The 16,620-nt window shown below is 35.6% G+C and overlaps 1 long non-coding RNA gene across 1 annotated transcript; it reads left to right on the top strand.

The window, feature by feature from the left end:
• Positions 1–6,329: 6,329 nt before the first annotated feature.
• LOC108506502 lies at positions 6,330–12,882 on the top strand. Its single transcript, XR_001877786.1, has 3 exons — positions 6,330–6,415; positions 9,562–9,624; positions 12,841–12,882. It is a non-coding gene; the product is annotated as an uncharacterized LOC108506502 (long non-coding RNA).
• The last annotated feature ends 3,738 nt before the right edge of the window (positions 12,883–16,620 follow it).

Below are 16,620 nucleotides of genomic sequence, written 5' to 3'. Positions count from 1 at the left end.
ACAAGGAAGGAGAAAAAATAAGATGAGGAAATAGAAAATAGAGAATTAAACATTGTAAAGAAACAGGTGTCCTGTACAAAGAGCTTTCCCACTGAGCTTCTCCTCAGCACCTGTAACAGGCCTGGTTTCAGATACAGAGTGGAGGGAGGGCCCAGGTGGGGATCCTGGAGAGATGCAGGCAGGAGTTGGTGTGAGTCTGATTTTGTCTTTGTTCATTTGCCTGTTTTAGTATTGAGCCTGATTTCCTAAAGCTTTTACATTAGAAAAAAGGAGGTGTTCATAAACATGTACAGCATTTTTGCCTTGGAAGGACGCTTCCCAGGGTTTTAATAGCAGCAAGCCTGTCACATACAGGTTATTTTGTACAAAGGGAAGAGAAAGGACACTGAACTTCCCAGTCTGTTTGGCTGTCCCTCCAGGATGACCCTGCTCAGCCTGATGAACCACATCTTCTACTGTCCATTTGATATCAAACCCAGGATACAAGTGAGTAGGCAAATGAACTGGAAGCTGAATCCTGGCATGCAACTCATGAAAGGCACAGAGACAGAAAAACGTCGAGGGGAGGAAAAGGGGGTGTTGGAAACCAACAGTTTGGTTTCACCTGGAGTTCAGTCCTGTCAAAACACAGGAATAAAACAGCATGATGCTTCTCAGGCTTAGGTTAAAAGGCAAAAAACCCCCAACCAAATAACAAAAAAAGCCCACCCCACCCAGTAATTTGTAAAACATCAGAAATTATGGGATCATGAGGTAATCTCAAGTAATCCCTTTTGGTAAAATGTCTGGTCTGCTTTTTTTTTACTATGCTTTTTATGATTGATTTTGCTTGTAAAGTAGTACTGTTGATACCAGTTACACACATGCTCTCTGAGTATTAACATGAAAATGTAAGTTCATTTCAGGAACTGCTGGAGGGTGGATGTTATTCACATTTTATAATCCTTGTTTATGTTATGCTTTGTCTATTAAGTAAAATAGTTTAAGTGCACTAAGTGAAACGGGAGATTTATATTTTAAGGTGGGGTTATGTTTAGAGAAATAGTTGTTATCTACATCACTGAGAAATGCACAGTGCATTTTCTTTGGGCTTAAAGCCAGACGAGACATTCATAATAAGTTATTCTGACTCCCTAACAAAGGCTCTTGAATTCAGTTACCTGCCTGAATTATTGAAGGATCTCAGGACACTTGAGGAGGAAGGTCTGCAGTCACTTTCTCACATTGTTACTGCAGTTTAACATCCAGTGTATTTTACTCTCAAGCTTGAAGCTTAAATGTAATGTGAAGGTTTGTCTGATTTGGTTGCCATTATTTTACATCCTTCGCTTGAAATTATGATTCTACCCAAATTTGCTAAAAATTCACCTTAGGCCTAACCACTTCATTTTGTGAAACAGATATCAAGACTAAATCTAGTTTTGTGTGTTTATTACAAGTGTTATTGTCCTCCTTGACTAGTTTTGGTGTGAAATATTTTCAGTGCTACTTCTCTACTTACACCAATCTGATAATTTTAAAAATTAAATATAAATTTGAGAGGGAAATCAATTAGTTGCATATTAAATTATATATGTTATATAATACTTTAATCAAAAAATCATCATCGTGTAATATAGTGAGACACACTTGGAAAAAGTACTACTTTATGTCTGACTTTTTCTCCTTTATTAGCACGCCTGGTTTTAGCATTTGCTGGAAAGGGAAATGCATGGCAAACTTTTATATTCTGACTGATTCAAAACTTGATACACAATATAGAACAGCAGTTTATTCTTAAATATGAATTTATTATTAAACATAATATCATTATGCATAATAAAATCACTAATAAATACTTTGCTATTTACACCAATTTTTATATTAATCCATGCTGTGGTTTTAGGGTGTTAAATTATTGCATTTATAAATCATTTATTCAAGGAAGAATTATTTATCAAAATGTAATTGTGGAAAAATAATCTTTTTGAGATTGGTTTCTCACAAATCCTATGACAGCAAACTAGAGGAATATAATTGTCCTTCTCTTTCATTTCTCAACAGCTTTGAGACTGTAGTTTGTTATTTTACCTTGCAGCATTTTTCTAGTGTATACACCAGATATTTCCTCAGCGCACTGCCTGGAGAAGGAAATGCGAATTTAAAAATGAAACCTTCCATTTTACAAAATTGATATAGACCACCCAGTAAACTCAGGTAAGTACTGCAAGTACCCACTTCATGTCATTACAGTATGGATCAGAATGCACAAGGTACCACTTGTGGGTGAAAGTTGCCCCCTACTGTCCCATATGACACTTGCATACAGAATTGTAATTCACAACATTTGAGATTCATTCGTCTACTCTTTCTTTAAAGGACATGTTGTAATTCTAATTTTAGAATTTTATATGGGTGTATGGTGCATACAAGATCAGATATTATAGGAAGAAAATGAGCTCAAAGACTGCACTCATAAATGCCTGTTCTTGTTAAATACTAAAATTAATTGATCTGTTTAGTTTTATTTAGACCTGTACCTGAGTGTGAAGCAGATTTTGCCTTTAATAAATATATGTATATATATTATTGAAAGAATTATGTTTTTCTTTCTTGTTCTTTGCAATGGAAATTTCATGGGTTTCTACACAGTGGGACTCTACCATTTAATGTCACAGTGCTGAATAAAAGGTGAAAAGCCAGTTAAGGAGGGGAAAATAGAGATTACAGACACAAGGAAAGAAATGTGTAACTAACAAAAACGTTACTGAGATAATACTTAGTGTTTCATTCCATATATGTAAAATGTAATTTTGAGGGAATCTCTACCCATGGTAGTGTTATGAACCTTTAAAGGGATTATGTTTAAAATATTTGTTTTCAGGGTCTATTTAGTTGCTGCAGACTACTCCTTTTGGACCTCTTATTTCAATTGTACAATAATTGCAGATTATCATTTCATTTGAGAAATATTTTTGTTTATACAAATAGCTGTAGACATTAAGAAAGAAACAAATCTACGAGTTCTTATTTTTTTTCCACCTTTTCAGAATAATGTAAATTCCCTTTTTGCTAATCCCTTAAATAGTAGTAGTTAGTTCAGCTGAACTACCTATGGATGCTTTATAAGAATTTGTCAGCAGAGCAAATTAGCAGTTCAAAATCCTTACATGCATAAATAATTTAAAGACCGAGGAGAAATTAATCACAAACGCCAAACCTCTGGGAAGCTTGTAAAGCATTGTCCTAGTCACAATGTGAGTCTCTGTCCCTATTTACACTGCACAAATGGTACTTGAAAACAGCTACAGTGGTAACAAAACAATTGCCAATGTTTATGCTTTCAAATTATGTCTGTCAGAACAATTTGCACGTACGGATCTTAAATGATTCAGTAACAAATGCCAAACATAACTTTGTAACAGTAGACAACTGGTATTACACTGATATTATTAACATTTATTACATTATTATTTTTTAAGTTTTAGATACCAGTTTTGTTGGATATTTTTATGAAATTGCAGGGGTTTTTTTCAAATCCAATCTTTGATTTGCAATTTCCAACAAGGAATCCTTGAAGCATTTTACAAACTGTGTAGCGCACAGAAATCATTTTGAAAAGAGAAACAGTAGGGAAAAAAAAACTGCCTGGAGGCAGTTGGTGGGAGTTGAGGATCTGTCAATGGCAAAGTGGCAACACAACTGTACAAGGACTGAGATTGCAGGGATAATGGTGTGTTTTTGAAGGCAACACACATTCTTTTCCTCGGTCCTAGTACCTGTTGCTCCTGTCAGTACTACTTAACTTCTGTAGAGAACCCATTTCTCTTTTTGAGGATTCATTGGAAGTGTCAGGGAGATATCAAACAGGAGGCAGCTTCTGCTTGGATATTGTGCTGTGTTTAAACTTTACATGCCTAAGGGGGACAACAGAAAAAGCTTAAGGAGCAGAAATCCATGGAGGCTTAAATACTTAGAAGTATTAGAAGCCACTTGTGGCTCAGAAATGCCCTGAGCAGAGAAAGGGTAGAGGGTGAAAGAATGTTAGGAGGATGTGTTACTTATTCTTTCCCTGCTGTTGTTATTTAGGCACTCTTAGTGACTTCACAATATAAATTATAAGTCATTTATAGCAGAACATGAAGTTAAGCCTCCTGGTTTTTAGGCCTCCTTCTTCATTGCTCAAAAGAGCTCTTAGTATATAATGTGTTCAGCACAGTCCTACTTGGGGCAACAGTACAGCAGACACTTTTAGAGTGGAAAAAGAACAGAAAGAAATTGGGAACTGACATTATGAAAGCTGAAGTGCAATACAGGTCCTGTATTCTAACAGCTTGAGTTCTCTGTTCTTGAATTTCTTGCAGTCCAGAGGTCATGACCTGTACACAGTCTGAAGTTTGGGGTCACAGTGGAACTTAGCTATTCTGTAACCCAGTGATCAAATTATCACTCTGTGGTTTGCTGACTTGCCACTCTCTCTGTTATTCAGCCACTATTATCATGTCAAGAATTTAGTGTTTACTACACTTTAATATATCTGAAAATACATACTTGAACAAGCAACCACTGTGTTGCACAAGTTTGAACTTCCTCTCATCCAAACTGTGATGTGGTCCCAAAATGTGCAGTTTATCCCAAACATGCCTTGTAAATTTATCTGTGTTAAATTTACAAACAAAACCAACAACAGAACCGTCATATTTATAAGGATCCACAAACAGAGTCAGATCAAGTAACAGATCTGAGTCAGTATTTCTGAAAGAATGTGTAATGATCAACCTAAAAGGCAGACATCTGGCAGTATTGCAGATGTCTTTCTCAGAAAAAGAAGGAAAAAAAGAAAAAAGTACTTTAATTCTAGAAAGTTAAAGAGAAGTTGACCAGATACTTGAAAAGGAGTTATTTCCAAAGTTGTAGGGTTTTGCTTTTTGCAACATTTACTGTTGTAGTTCAGATTTTATCAAATGTGTGAATCACAAAGTCGCTCTTTGATTTCACTTTTATATTGTCACCTTTACATCAAATGTTATTGAGTTCATTGCTCTTCTTGTGGCACCAGCATTGTTACCAGCCTGTGTTATCTTGTCTGTATCTACTGTGTTCCTGTTGATCAAAGTGCCCAGAAGTGAAACCCTACCATTAGTTTTGTATAAAGCTCTGGATATTTGGCACAATAGGTTGTATAAATTTAAAAGCATGTACTAATATGCAGCATAAATGCAAGTGTGATACAGAATATTGACTTTTGTATTTTCCTCTGTATTTTCACCCTGTAGATTTTCAACCTTAACATATGCCTTAGCTGCTATAGCACAGAACCTGACTAAATTCTTCTATTGATTGTGCCTTGGATCAGCATAAAAGCAGCAACAGAGATATTACACTGGGCAATCTGAAGTATCCCAGAGAAAAGGCTGTTTTTTCCTTTCTTTTCAAATGTATGGCAAGGCAAAAATCCATCTGTCAAAGTAATAACAAGGTCCTGTTTAAAGAAACAAATTTCTAGTTGTGTCAATACATTTACTGTAGTTTCCTATTAAACCTTGTTGCAATTTATTTCCTTCTGCTCTAGATGCAACATATTTGACTGAAAAGTAGTTGCAATAATGTGAAGTTTTCTGGAAAGTCATGAATACCTTATGTGAGTGGAAATGTGTTCAGTTGCCTGTTGCTCCACAGCCATTAATCTGATGAATAAAGAGTTTGCACATGGGTTCACTCAGAGAGTTAACATCTGATTTTACGTGGAAATGTTTAAAAGAAAAAGTACAGCATAGCCTGAAGCCTGTTAGATAGACTTTTAGAGATTTATTTAATGCAGTTTCTTGCTTTTGTTCCTATTGTCTACTTAGAAAAGAATGTTGTTTTGAAATGTAAAATGAAATAAGGGGAAACAATTCAAACAGCATTTCTACTGGACAAAAAAATCCTTTACCTCAAACACATACAAAACCTGTCAGTTCTCATTACTCATCTGTTGTTCTACTATTTCATTATCATCTACATTAAATCAGATGATTCCCCACCTTTACACTGGTGCTTTGGAGATAAAATAAAGGGGCAGGAACTATCTTCATTTATCAGCATCAAATAATATCAACATTTGTACTGGGATAGTATTTAGAACAAATAGAATTAGTAGCTATTATTTCTCTCTGTGGAGATAAATGCTTGATGCAGGAGCTACTTAGTCTTAAGTTACAGGGCAATACTGCATCTCTTCTTGATCAAAAAGGGATTCCTGGTGAATTCAGAAAATCTTCAAACATAACGTGTGTCCCTGTTTGCTGCTTCTGTTATTGTTTTTGGATTTATTGACTCTGTTTACCTATTACAGTGCACTGGATATGGATGATTGGAGTAATACTTGACTGGAATTTCCCCTGCTTCTTCCTATAATGTTTTTAGTGACATTGAAGAGACTTGGGACTTGAAGGTAACTCTCATGCAGTCAGAAATTGCATTGCTTTGATAAAGAGCATGTCATACTGTGTTCATATTGTGTACTTGCCTCTAAAAGCAAGACTAGGTGTGCCACTGGAAAATATTTTTGTCTTCTCCAAGTTGTTTATTGAAGATGCTCTTTGCCTCATTTTTTTTAAAATCTAATTTTAGAATATTTTTTGACTTGAAGTGGTAAATTGTCTAAAAGCAAGTTAATTTTGATACAAAAAACTGCATGTATTCATCTCTTCTATGTCCAGTGTCACTGGTCTAAAATCCGATGCTTGCTCATTTCTAAGTGAATTCAATTCCTTAATACAGTTGTAAATACAAAAGTTTTGGTTTGGTTTTGTTTTCTCATTGTTGTTGCTGCTGCTGCTGCTGCTGTTTTTTAGAGTTAAATATGCTAATTCCTACAGATTTTCTAGTGAGAAGTAGCTGGGAACTATGCTCAAATGGCAGCTGAGTGTCCTTAGATTATAAACATAATATTCATAATCTGACCTGTGCTCCATCAAAGAGCCCAGCTGGCCCACGTGCCCTGCAGGATAGGCCAGTACTATTTAGATAGTTCATGACCAAATACAGAGAGCCAGAGGCAAGAAAATGAAAGCTTATTTCTTTATTTTTAGCTGCTCCTACAGATAGCAAATATTTACTATACACGAAAGTCTCACACCCTTCAGACACCACTTGGAATGTTTGGCTGTGACTTGTCTTCTAAGAAGATTCCATAGAAAGCTTTCCTTTTCTTGCCAAATCTTCCTGTATTGGAACAAAGCTTGTTTCAGAGCAGGCTTTGCCTTCATTAAGCTTGGTTATTAACTTTGGAAGATTACAAAAAGATACAGGCTGTGTAAAAAAGGGGCTTTGTTGGCCTGCTGGAGGGTGAAAAACAGAGCCGCAGATTGAATAAGAGTGGAGAGTAAAATCAAACTGTGAAATGAAGTGTTGGTAGGGGAAAGGCCTCTAAGAGCTGCAGTCACATGTTATAGTGCAATCTTTTAATAAGATGATGTCTCCAAAATGAGTTATTCCAAATGGGTCATCACTGAATTGAGATGAAATTAATCCTATTATATTTCTTTACCTTGTGTCTGAGAGATATAGCAATAGGTACATATGCTCAGGATGTATTTTTAAATGGGACATTGACACTTATCAGCTGCCTGAGAAAGCTTCTATCTCTGCTCCCTTGATTGATAGGAAAATATGCTGCTTGCAGATCATACCCTGTTCTAGTCTGAAACTGAATTTCCTTAAACTTGACTTTCCAGAAATTAAATGCTCTCGAATGGATAAAACCAGTGTATTTAAGGAGCATTTTGATGAAGTAAATTCTTTAACATCCTGATGTATATTGACCAGAACAATGGAGGCATATATGCCCTGGAGTTAATGCATGGATGTGTGTGGCAGATGCAAGGCCTGCAGATGGATGTTAAAATCCACATCAAGGCTTGTATCAACTCAGCATGATACAGCAATTGAGAATGGCTGTTTGTAGAGCTCTGGTCAGCATTAGTAAAAAAAGAAAGCAGGGTTTGCATTCCACAGTGGTGGTGTAAGTCAGCCTGTGTAAACCTTCCTTCATGTGGGTGCACATCATTCTTCAGGCACATCCTTGGTTTAGACTAACTGTGACTCACATGGATAATGTGTTAATCTGACAGCTAATGTTGCTAAAAAATGGATTAACTACTATGTACACGACAGAAAATATCTATCAAAAAGCATGATTTTGCTTTTCAAATACTCTGTTCCAGTGCACTCCTCCTTTGTTCAAGGGGGTGATCTGCTCATCAAAAATGGTTTATACTCGCTTTTACTTCTTGAAGAAAGGTGGCTCCTTATTGCCATTTTTATTAGAAAACTTTTTGAGTTTTTTTCTCCCTGGTAATTTTTGTTGACATTTTCATATAATCACAGTTAACTATCTTGCCCACAAAGCTACTGAGGATGCAAAACCATCTGTGAACCATGGCCTGCAGCTAAATACTTCCCAAATCAGGATTAGCAGCCTCTGTTTTGTTTTGTTGTTTATTTTTTTTTCCCAATTAAAAAAATACATGTGTCCTTAAAGAGAGGATAGATTTCAATTAACTGAAAATTATTAGCTTGGTCTGTAATTAAATGTGAAAATAATTAAATCTTACTTTCAGAAGACACTAACTTCTGCAGCGTATTCTTCCTAACAGGCTCTGAAGTAACGTGTCAAGAGTCTCACAAAACACATTATAAAATGGGAATGGGGTAAAGGTCATTCCACCTGCTGTGGCCATACTAAAACTAGTCTTGTTGATCCAACTGAATTATATAAAAAAGGTAGTTTAGGGCAAAAGGTTGATAACAATACTGAGATATTTACCTTGTATTCTTGGAAGCAGCAGTATAGATAACTACACATAGTCACCCAAAAGAGTGAATGTAATTAAAGAGATTTAATTGACAAAAAGAGATTTGTCTTCATGACTAACATTCAAAACTTTCATCTTCTAGAGCTATTAAAAAAAAAAAAAAGAAAAAGTTTCTAAGGTTTATAATTTATCTATATTTATCATATAGATAAATTATAAAACTCAGAATCTGTTATACAAAGTATTGGAGGTAGCTGTTGCAACACTTTTATTTTATTGCAACTGCTTCTGTTGCAGTAGTTTCTAAAGTGAAAATAAATCCCAGCTTAAATTTTCTGTTATCTTTTCCAGTAAATACTGCAGTGTATTGGTTGGCATTTTGGCCATCAGAAGCTTTCTTGCACAAGGCCGGGCACATCCATGTGTTTGGAAATTTGCTTAAGTATTCACTGCCAAGCAGGGTTTTTCTTCTTCAATAGTGATCAGATATTATTTTGACTGTGTGTGGAAATGTGCAGTAAATCAGTGATGGATTTTTCCATATGTCTTGCATAAAATCCAAAAGTGGTTTATCTAATGTAAGCCAGAACACCAGAAAACAAATTATAAAGTCATATATTAAAAAAGGCCTTAGCAGAGTTATGAAATAAATAGATAACATAACATGTGGATCTTAATAAAATGAACTGTTTTAGTTAGAGGATTCTTTTATTTGGCTAATGAATTTCTCGAAACAGGAGATTATCTTGTTACACCTAATTATGTAACATTTTTGCTCCAGGGTTTAAATGCTGCAGATAAGTGATTCAGTCTGGGGGTCAACAAGTACCCAAAGATGCTGCAGGTAAATCCAGTTTCCTTACTTTTCATATGTGGTCCATGTCCTGACAAAGCTCAAATAACTGCTCTGAAGCACTGGAGCTCTAAGGGGAGTTGTCTGAACTATGTTGTGCTGGTTTAAATATATTGATTCTGTCACCACAGGACACATCTAACCTATTTTATTCATTTTCTCTCTGCTTATTTCTGTATTCATCTTTATAAAGAGAGAGAGTTAAATAGATCTCTTGATGTTAAACAGTATCTACATCTATTAGACAGTATTGTATAAGTGATTACAGATTAAACCAATAAATAGCTTGTGCAAGAATTTGTTGGGCATTTTTTGGACAGGTTAGCTTTTAAAAGCAACTTGATTTTATTTTAATCAAGTAGAATCTGAAAAACTGTATTTAAATGGAACACATAGACATCTTTGATATTTCATACAATATAGCTTGGAGCATAGTTCAGCATCTGGATAGACTAAATTTAATGTAATTCATCTGTACAGACTGCTTTTCCTTGAGTTAAAAAAAAAGAAATCATATGTCAAAATTACCAGATACATCTGTCTTATGACTGAATAAAGAAATTAAAGAAGCTAAAAAGAGGTATTATCAGTCATTTAGGGAAATTTTCTGAGTGATGAGAAAATAACTTTTAGCTCCTTGTTTTTTTAAAAAACCTGTGTCCCTATAGACAATTTTGTCTTTTATAAATGGCTACAAAAAAGTTGATTCCAAAACAAGGCAAATTAACAAAATTTAGCTGCAAATCAGTATAGTATGTTCTTAATCTTAAGTACACTTACAGTCCAAGTCCAACTGAAATAAACAATTTATAATAAATCAGATATATCGTATTTATCTTCTGATAATCCATTACCATGCAATAACCCTAGATATTCCCAAGAGCTTTTAGTATTAACATAACATGTTAATTGAATCAGCAAATAATTTTCAATCTGAAAATCATCTTCATGGCAATTACTGATATTAAATATACAATTTATATGAAATGCAAAGCATGTGTAATTGACCCAACGAAACAGTAGTTTGAATTCTAGTTTATATTCAACTTCTATGTTTATATTCAGTGTATGTGTATTGAACCTGGAAATACTGGCTGGTTCAAACTGGGATACCTGTCCCATTACTACATAAGATGACATGAACTGGTAATTGTAAAACTTCACTGCACAATCAGAAATTCACTTTCATGAACATGTGCTAAAAAAATTATTTTTTGATGATTGTGCTTGTAAAACTGTGAGTTTCACACATGCTCACCAGAAGTTAACCTCAGTCTCAAAATAAACTCCTGTACCTATTCATTTCACATAAATTAAGGGATATAAAATATTTGTAATTGATAGTCATCTTTCAAATCACCTGTGCTTTGTATGTATTTGAGTGTTGTTCAGGAAGCTATACCATGTGAATATAGAAGATAATACACAGGCTTGTAATTACAGTTAAGCTGTGAACTTTCAGAGGCAGTGAAGTGACCCAACGCCATTCTAAAGTGCAGCACAGGGTCCCTATTTCTACTTTCTACCTACAAGTTGTGCTGCTCTTTCCCTTTTAGCTCTCAGACTCTCCAGAGTGACCTTTGGCCATGTGAACTTTCTGAGATGCAGCTTTTAAAACCAGTGAGAGTTGCCAACTATGATCTAAAATTAAAGTTTTCACTAACATTGAAAAAAAAAATAATAATAATAAGTAGTAGTGTTCTAAAACTGTTTGTGGTTTTTCCAGTTCACCCTCTTCTGTTCTGTTCTGGATGCCAAATGCCAACCCAATACCAATAGTCCTTGTATATATATTTTAACTTCCAGAACATCAGTGATAACAGTTGTTAAAGCTTGAAACAGACAAAGTATCTTGAGAACTGTGAAAGAATGTATTGTTTTGATATTTTTCCTTATTTGTTTTGTTTTGCTGCAAGTAATCAAGAAATACTTTATTTTTTAAACAAGTGATTTACAGGAAGGAAAGGATTAATTATACTGATGAACCCTGTATTGTTAGCCACAGTAATAACTGTAGTCATATTTTACTTCTATAAATATCTCCTCTTTTATCTAACATCTTTCAGTCAGATGGTGCTGAGATCCCTCCTTCTTCACTAAGATTCCTACAATCCATATTTCAGCAGTATGTTTTATATGTAATACAATAAAATCCACAAAATGTGCTGTTGCCTCCCTTTTTAGTACAGTAGCATCCAGTTATGAAAGGAATAATGGATGCAGGGGATGAATAAGACTAGTCAGGTTTGGATTTCATTTTCTAAATTAATTCAGCTGGCCTGACAGCCCTAGAGGTGCCCTTTAGCAGAGAAATTGTTAGAGAAAGTTAGATTAGGTGATAATTGCAGGACAGAATAAAAGTTGAACAACTGCTTTTCTCTCTTTCTGGATTTTTGAGGAGAGCTGAATCAGTTTGGCATATTGAGAAACCAGAAAAACAGTGGGGCTCTCACTTTGTTTGTCCTGAAAATTAAAATCTCAATAAGTAAAAATACTGAAAAGCCTCTAAATATATTCTATGAAATTCCAAACTTGCATTGCCAAGAGGGTATTTACTTATGTTAGGGCTCCATCTACAGTCATGAGGAAGCATATCTTACCATCGATGGCAGCTCTCTCAGCTTCTGTGGCTTCATTGATTCACCATGTTTACCACGATAAACTCTCTCCTTTTATTGAGGTCAGCACACTTCAAGCTCTTTGCAGCCACGGTTAAAGTATCTGATCTCTAATTATTTCCAGTAAAGAAGCAGATAAGGTTACATTGACTATATGTGCCAGTATTCCTGTAGGGTTGGCTTAAATTTCAAGTAATTTTATTTTCGGAAGGTTAGCAGGCCCAGACAACATCATCATAGAATGGCACTCACACATTTTTAAAATTGGTAGGATTTTTGCCACCTCACTGTTTCAGTTTGAGAGGCTCTTCAAGAACATCATTCCTCAGATGATGAACACTATCCCAGTACTCACAGTCTAAATGTATTAATGGGCTTCTGGTATCCTTTTCGTTTTAAGCCACCACTGACCTTGAGTTAAAATAGACTGGATGTAATAATCCTCAGCCATGATTTCTGATAACATATAGAAACAGTTATGGTACTACAATGTAACTAAATAACTCAAACAGTGCTCTTTTATTTGGTACTTTTTGCCATCAAAATATGAATTGGAATTTGACTTGGGTCTTCCATTTCTTTGGAACAGTCAAGCAGAGGTGAAGACAGTCACTTGTGAGGAATATGGAAGCTGAGCAGTAAGTGGAGGTGTGTTTATTTCTTTACTACTGTCCATATGCTAATCTATTGAATAATTAATCTTATGTGAGTGAAATCAAGCAAACAAAACCACCCAAATCTTGTCCTTCACTTATAGAATAAGTAGAAGTGGGTAGTAAATCAGGGGAAATATTTAAATAACAAAAATAGCAATAAAAAGGTCTAAACCTGGGACAATACATAGCACTGACATGGTTTACTGGAAGTCTCACCCTTAAGCAAATAGACACATAAAGTGGATGAGACAAAGCTTAGAGGTACAAAAATCAGTCTCACAGTTTTTTATATAACATTAATGTGTACCAATGACAGTTTAGCTACCAACTGCATAATAGAAGCTAAGAAAGGCATGGACTAGAAGGTATTTGCTTGAGCATGACTAAGCATATTAAAAAATGTATTGTTAAAGAATGTGACAACTGTAGTAACAAAGGTTAACACTGAACTTTCTGTTTAGAAAAGGAAAACTAAGTAACTGAAATAATGGATAAATAATTATTTGGGGGTTTTTTTTAATAGTTAAGCACTTTTTTAAAAAGTAGCACACAGGAGAAATCCATTTCTCAATTTTTTTTTCTGAAACAAAGCTCACGCAAAGTGAATGCTTTCTCAACATCCATTTGCAGCAACTCTCCATGCAGCTGCAGAAGTCTTGGCAATAGCTGTTGATGGAGGGCAAATCTGGGCTCTTACTTCCAGTACCTCAAGAGCAGTGAGATGCACTGCCTTCCCATTTACTGGAGGGCAGTGTACAGCAGGAGAATGCAGGGGTGATTAGGTGGAGCAGATGATGGTACCCTCTGGTAATCTGCATGTCAAAACTTTTATTTGCTAATGTTCTTGTGAATATGAAACAGGAATGAGTGTGTTTCTGTTTCCTGAATGTTTGTGGGATGTAAGAAATATAAAGGAAAAAAACAAGAGTTGCAAAACCATAACAAGCAGCTCTAGCAGATGCTGATAGAGGAATATATTGCAAAGAAAAAAGTGTTAGATGTTGGCACAAAAATATTTCTCTAGACTAGTTTCATTGCAGTGGTCCCCACTTAAATGAGGAATAGCAAAATTATTAAAGAAACTATCCTGTTAAAGTAAGGACTAGTGCTCCAAATCAGCAAGACTGAGCTAATGGAAGTCTGAAAGTTATCTCACCATTTGCCAGTAGGGGGAAGGGATACTTCTGTACAGTTCTCAGAGAGGCATAAAAAGCACCACGGCTCGACTGAAGAAAAGGTTTGCCATACTGGTATTTTGTGAACTATAGGAAGTTCAGTAAAATAATTTTGAAGGAGGTTTCTGTTGGAGTTTGGTTTGGGTTTTTTTAATTCTTGAGTAGACAACATCCTTAACACTGTGGCAGGTTTCTCCTGCTCTTCTGCAGTGTATTATAATAAAGATACTAGCAAATAGAAGAAAAGGTGGAAGACAAGAAAGAGCCTATTAGAGAAGGGCAAGGTCTATGGTCATTTAAAGTGATGGCTTTTAGTTATTGTGTTGTTGTGACACTGCATTTTATGGGCTTACATTGTTACACTCTTTTTTTTTCAGCCTACCTAAAATTTAGTTTGATGCACGCAAAATTTTGATGAGCAGAAACCAATAAATTTAAACACAGTAGCCTTACAGTATGAATTTAAAATTCAATCCAAAGAAATGTGACTTGTTTTAAAACAAGTCAATTGTTTTGAGCATACAATCAGTGAGGAGAAATTTTCACAATGAAAAGAAAGCTGAAGCTGTCCAATACTTGCCAACTCTTTGGATGCTCACATATGTTCAGAATTTTTAGGCCTCCTATTACAAAAAGTTCATTTGTAGGTTGGCCAGAACAGCAAAACCACTACATAAGTTGGGCACAGAAAGGAAACTATTTCAGTGATCAGCAGTGTGTGATTTAGCATTCTGAGAGTCAAAGAGGCTCTTGTGATTGCTCCTGTTTTAGTCTCTGTGTGTTTCAAAACCCCTTTCATATTGTGCACAGCTGCTAACACTTACAGTTTGGGGATAGTGTTGACACAGGAACACAAAGGGGTTGAGATATTGCTTATTGCAGGTCAGGGGGAGGACACGGAGGGGGGGTAGGAGTTTTCCAAAGCAAAATTCTTGCAAAACTAACTCGTGACTATGGCTAAGGAGTATTTTCTTTGTTGCAAATTTATGATCAGGGCAGACCATGCATCTCATTCAATGGTTCTGTAGATTCAGGTATTCTGAGGGAAACTTGCCAAGCAGTTACAGATCCACCACACTGTGCCAAAAACTGGAACACAGTCATGTCAATGCTACTGTTGCATTCATATAGGATTTGGATTGCTAGATGCAAGTATTTCCATGAACAGGAATGAGTGACCTTTGTAAAAAGGAAAAAAAAAAAAAAGCCTTTTCTATTCTAGACCCATGAGTTGCTGAAACTTAAAGTAGAACATTGAAAATTGTGCTACCTATGAAACTGTTTACTTGGGAAAGTATCTTTTTGAGCTATCACAATATATTGTTCACAATGTAAAATATGAATTATTCTACAGGAGATGAAAACCAGTTGATGATGACCAGGATAGGGCATATCTGTGCAGATGAACATGGTTGATAGGTCTGATCACAGGACATATGGAAAGATGAACAGGATCTGACCCCCCTAAATGTGGGCTCATCTTAACTGTGCTCTTTAGAGCTCCCCAGCAATGGGTACCTGTAACATCAGGCTGTACTTAATCTTTTGGGAAAAAGGAGATAACATCATGATTTTTAGGCTGCTGGGCTGCAGAAACCTTGGCATTATGCACATTATGCTTGGACCTGGCAGAGGTTCTCACAGTCTAGCAAATCTGGACACTTCTGCAAAACGGCCCCTAAGAAACCAAGGAGAACCTGGTTGAGCTTGGGCTGAGGTTAAAGACTTAAATTGTTTTAGTAAGTTTGTCAGGCTCTCTAGCCTTTCCAGAAAGACAAGTTTTTTGCAAAGGGTCTCAGATCAGGAATTTAACGAAACCTTGATGGATCACTGTTTGGTGGAGTCATTTCTTGCTAGAGAGAGGAAATCAAGAGTGCTTAGGCCACTAGGTTAAACATAACCTTTGCAAATACCCTCAAGAGATTTCATACAGTGTGTGGTAGTGAACTGAAAAAATACTGTTCACATGGATGAAGCTCCTAAAAAGGAAAGTAAGTTATTTGGATTACGTGTAAAACCTGTAGATAAAAATCACATTTATTTCTGCAAGAATTAAAACCCTCCAGCAGGTAAGGACACTTAACTGTACTCTTTACAATGTTTCCAAGCATGATTTTACAATCCTAGGAGAAAGAAAAGCAGGACTTCTTTGAGGAAGCCAATAAAATACTAATACATATATATAAGAGGTAATGGATGGGATACATTTGGTCCCAAGACTTTATTCTGAGTTGTTCATAAGGAATAGATGATGTGATAACAAGGATTTCAGTAAAATTGCCTCAATATAACGATTATGTGATGTGCTGACTAACAAAGACTTTGAAGCAAGAAGCAAAGAAACAATTTCCATCTGTTCAAAACTGTTGAGCATTCTTTGTAAATACACAGGATTAAAGGGAAAAAACACCTGATTTTGGCATCTGTTTCTTTTCAAATGGAAACAAACGGAGGTTAGTAAACTTTTGGTTGTTGGAGCAGTTTTGGTGGGTTTTTTTGCTTGTGCATTTTTATAGAACTGGGGTTAAAAAAAGGGGG

Source organism: Lepidothrix coronata, unplaced genomic scaffold (genome assembly GCF_001604755.1).
Source record: "Lepidothrix coronata isolate B3197 unplaced genomic scaffold, Lepidothrix_coronata-1.0 Scaffold217, whole genome shotgun sequence".
In the NCBI taxonomy this organism is placed as follows: domain Eukaryota; kingdom Metazoa; phylum Chordata; class Aves; order Passeriformes; family Pipridae; genus Lepidothrix; species Lepidothrix coronata.
The sequence above is the reverse complement of the archived record's forward strand: the minus strand, read 5'-3'. Positions and strand labels throughout refer to the sequence as shown.